This window comes from Melospiza melodia, chromosome 13, assembly GCF_035770615.1.
Source record: "Melospiza melodia melodia isolate bMelMel2 chromosome 13, bMelMel2.pri, whole genome shotgun sequence".
NCBI classification, from domain to species: Eukaryota; Metazoa; Chordata; class Aves; order Passeriformes; family Passerellidae; genus Melospiza; species Melospiza melodia.
Genome location: NC_086206.1, coordinates 5,071,492 through 5,076,566, shown reverse-complemented (window position 1 = coordinate 5,076,566; position 5,075 = coordinate 5,071,492).

The window sequence follows — 5,075 nt, the reverse complement described above, 5'->3', positions numbered from 1 at the left end:
AACAGAGGAAGGCAAATACATTGGAGAGATTACCTCATGTCTTCCCACGGGTTTGATCATGTGGAGGTAAATGCTTTTCTTGTACACAACAGGGTTTTGTCAAAAAACTTGTTGTTGTGAGACAGTGGAGCAGCAAGAGTTTCTATAAACATCTACTAACAATGCTTTGCATTCCTGGGAAGCAAATAAAATGGGGAACAAAGCTGGTAGGAGTATCAAGGCAGTAGAAATGGGATTAAGCACTCTAAATCCCAGCTAGGTGAATCACAAGAAATTCCTGAAGCAGACTTTATTCCCGGTCTGCTATACATTAAATAGTTGTAATTGTGCTGGTCTTGTGCTTTGTAGAATGACAAGAATTAAAATACTCTGAGGGGAGGGGAGAGGGAGAGGGAGAGAAGGGACCTTAAAGCTCATCCAGTGCTTCCTCTGTGCCAGGCTGCTCCAGCCCCAGTGTCCAGCCTGGCCTTGGGCACTGCCAGGGATCCAGGGGCAGCCCCAGCTGCTCTGGGCACCCTGTGCCTGTTGTGTTGTGTTGTTTAATTTCCCCAGTTATTCCCCCATTTTATGTATTCTCCCCCCTGTTTCTGTACAATGGTTCCTCCCTTCCCTGATTTTCCCGCCACTGCCTCCCCTGACAGTTGGTCTCCTTGGTTACCCCCTTCCCCCTCAACTGCCAATCTCCCTTGGTTATGTAATTACCCCTCCCTTACACTCCTTATATGTAAGTTTTTCCTCCTCCCTGGGCCCAGTCAATCACCCCTCACTCCTCCCTGCTTTCTGGAAGCTTCGCCTCTCTGGGGGCTGTGGTTGGCTGTGGTCCCGGGGCCCCTCCTTTATGTTGTATTAATTGGTTAATCCCTTATGCCAGTTATGTTTGTACCCCTCCCTGGTTGGCTAGTTGGGCTTCCCTCCTCTCTCCACCCCTACCCTTTAAAACCTTGCTTCTCCCCTCACTTCTTGCCATTTGCTGGTTGGCGGCCTCCCTTGCGGTTCGTGTCATCAGACCCTCAATAAAGCGGAGTTAGCCCCCAGCTTTTGGACGCCTCTTCCTTCGTCCTTCAGCGCTCTCATCTGCACCGCGCATCCAGCCCAGCCCAAGGCCAAGACGCCGAGGGGGGCTGGCAGTACATGCGCCGGGGGTGTCGGCCACCTCCCTCGCATTGGCTAGCCGGACATTAGGGCCAAATATGCCCCTAGGGCATGTGCCAGGGCCTGCCCACCCTGCCAGGGAACAATTCCTCATTGCCAATATCTGATCTGAACCTGCCTCCTGTCAGTTTCAAGGCATTCCCCCTTCTCCTGGCACTCCAGGCCCTTGAAAATAGATTTGCCAAATTTCTGTTCTTTGCATTGTAGCTAAAACCAGCAAGAGTCCAAAAAACAGTTATCAAGATGGTCTTGAGAATATTAAAGTGAAGAGTACCAATCAGATACTTTTGTTACAAAAATTCTTAGATATAGCCATTTACATTGCTCAGTGTTCTTCCATGCTGCGCATGTAAAAAATTTCAGCATGAGTTGTATTAATTTTTAAATTATTTTTATTTGGTACAAACTCTCTATTGTACTGATATTTCTAGGAAGATTATTATTATTATTCTGATAATAGTATTTTCACTCTGGGAATATCACTTAATGATGAATCCTATGCCATTTAAATAATCATGAGTCTTTTGAGAAAATAATTACAATATAATTTCTACAGAGAACCATTTAAATTTTGATCAGAGGTTATTAGGGTCAAACATGATGTATTGCCTATCAGCATTTTTCTGATATGATCAATCTATAGGGATTTCTTGCTCCATTTTCTAATTTTCTTTTTTTGAAACAATTTCATTTCAGATTGGGAAAATTTCTGTAGAAAGAACAGCTTTTTCTTGTCAAACTCTGAGTGATGTACGAGGGGTTTTGTTTTGTTTCTTTTTGTTTTTGAGGAAAGTATTCTGTTTTCACCTGAATATTGATGAGGCTTTTACCAATGACTTTACAAGTATCCAATTTTTATTGCCCGTGATTTTTTTTTCTTCCTTAAATATTTATCTTTCAGAAATTCAGACACCAGTGACATTTCTACAAGTAAAACAATTGATCTCTTCTTTGGTCAACAAATGCATAAGAGACACTCCAGGAAGTGTGATTTCATTGCTGACATTGATTTTGCATTCATTTCTATACTCAAGATACTTCAATCCGTGTGAATCTGATTTAAGGCTTTCATTCCCACAAAGCCAGGAGAACTCAAGGCCATATGTTTAAAGCTAAGCAGTCTGTTATTTGCTCCTCAATGAAGGACAAATGTGCATATTTAACTGTTTTCAGATGTTAATTTTTTCCTACCCTATTTTTAGGGAAAGCAGATCCCTCATAAGCTTTCTTCTGTTTGCTAAAGGCAGAGCAAAATTTTAGCACAAGGGTCATTTTTCATGACTATGAAGGTCAAGGTACTCTGAAAAATTTCCTTTCTCATTATGAAACCAGTCAGAGGTGGGAAACATTTTGTCCAAGTTGTATGGCACAGAATCCCAGGATCACTGGGGTTGGAAAATCCCTGCCAGCCCATGGAGTCCCAGCGGTGCCCGATGCCCACCTTGTCCCCAGCCCAGAGCCCTGAGTGCCACCTCCAGCCCTTCCCGGGACACCTGCAGGGATGGGCACTGCAAAGCTCCCTGGGCAGCCCCTGCCAAGGCCTGAGCAGCCTTTCCAGGGGCAAATTCCTGCTGGTGCCCACCCTGAGCCCAGCCTGAGGCCGTTCCCTCTGCTCCTGTCCCTGTTCCTGGGAGCACAGCCCGGCCCCCCGGCTGTCCCCTCCTGGCAGGGAGTTGTGCAGAGCCACAAGGGCCCCCTGAGCCTCCTTTGCTCCAGGCTCAGCCCCTTCCCAGCTCCCTCAGCCCCTGCTGGGGCTCCAGCCGGGATAGCATCCTAGTGCTATACAAAGAGCAGGGTATAGACCCGCCAAAGGTGCCTTTATCACCACATTTTAAACTGCCATAAATACAGAAGGACTCTGCAGGAGGCACTAAAGCCAAGTCAGCAGCCAAAGTGCCAATGCCCTGCGCCCAGCAGCGCGGCCCGGCCCGGCCCCAGGCTCGGTGCCGCGGTTGCCCGGTAACCGCGCCCGGGCCCTCAGCGTCTGTGACGGCGCCGCGGCCTCAGCGCCCGCAGCCGCCCCGATGCTCATTCGCACCCGGCGCGCTCACCGGCGGCACTCGGCCACTGCCAGCGGAGTTGTTCGCACAACAGTGCTGTCTGTGAGCGAGAACTCGCAAAACATTGCTCTGCGAGGGACGCCTAAACGTGCAGAACATTGGTTTCTGCCAGAGAGTCCTGAATTTCGTTTGAAGGTAAAGATTGACTCAAGTTGTACTTTCTGGTTTTGTCACATCTGTGCTCTGAAAGAGAATGCCAAAGGGAAATACAGGATGGGATAATGCCAGTCTTCAGTTCAGTGGCATGGACAGCTGAGGGGATGAACAATACATGGTCTGCTGATGGTGTTTTTTTCTCACTGAAGAAATGCAACATTTCCTAAATATACTTGTCTATACATTTTTTCCTATAGTATTTATTTAAACTACTTATAGGTGAATGAGTTCTGTTCAAGTTTCAGTGGGTTGTTATGATCTGGTTATTAAAATTATTAAGGAGATGCCCCTGGATTAAGGTGCAAACCGAGACCATGTGCCAAAGTCAATAGTTTGGATTTTATGGAACAGTAAATGTGAGGAAGAGCGAGGGAGAAAGAAATAGAAAAAGAAGAGGGGGAGGGAGGGGACTGGAAAGGAGGGAATAGAGTGACAGAGACAGATTTAGTAGAAAATATCACCATTCCATGGATCCCATCCCATCCCATTCAGTCCTCTTCTGGTCTCTGTGGTGAGGCCTCGCAAAATGTGAGACTCCAATGGATTAATGCAGATTTGGGCAAGGTGGGACTGCCCAGGTACCTCCCTGGGGTGGGGCAAGTTTGGCTCTGTCTCTTACTACTCTCAAATAATATAAAATCTTTAGCACCAGTATGTCCTTTGAGTCTGCCATGAATTGGGTTGTGGATTTTCAGCTCTGCTGTGTTTCTCTGCATGCCATGCAGTCATCTGGTGCAAGGCCTCAGGAATGGCTCTGGGGGCACTTTGGAGGTCTCTGCTGGGATATGACACCCCCTCAGCTGCCCCTCATGGGAATGTCCCCTGGATGTGGCCTTCTGGGGCTGGGGGGTTTTAGAGCTGAGCCAGTTTGTCTGAGGGAGGATGGTGTCCTCTGCCCCTTACCAGAGGTTGTGCCTCACCCCCAAAATTTCCTCCTCCCCCTCTGTTGATGGGAGGCTTGTGTGCCAACCTGGCCTCAGCAGACGAGTCTGTGGCTATGACTTCCCCAGCCTGAAGGCAGAGAGAGCTGATTTTCAGGACAGCTGCTGGATTTGACTTTAGTGGGGATATATTTTTCTCCTCAGCCTTGTTTACTTCTCCCCAGACCTGAGCTAACAGGACAATAGTGTCACCTTTATCTTGTCTCAGGTTCCCTTAGGCAGCTTAACTCCCAGTGCCAAGTTCCAGTCAGGAGGCATTTTCAGGGAATGGTGGGCTTGAGGGTCTCAGCTTCTTTATATAGTTTTGTCACAATGGGCAAAAAGTCCTTTATAGCGATACTTAAGCCATTAACCATAACATTCCAGTCTCTCACAAGTCCTGTGAGGAGCAGCTGAGAGAGCAGGGGGTGTTTAGCCAAAAAAGAGGAGGTCTACTCATGCTGGTTTTAAGTCATATTTGAGCTACAGCTTTGTCTGTTCAAACTATAATTAATAGTCAGCATTTTAGCTCCAGGTTTCAGTACAATCCATCTTTGAATGGAATAAGGTACCCATATAGTTCAAATAAAGTCCAGCTAGAGGCTTAACAACACTAGCTGCTTATGCCTAATGAGCACTTAGCTACTTTCAAATCATATAAAACCTTTAACACCAGTATATCCCTTGAGTCTGCCATGAATTGGGTTCTGGATTTTCAGAGTTCCATTGTTGTTCCTTCCAGTTCTGTTGAGGCGCTGTCACTCCTCTGTGACATCACCTCTTCACA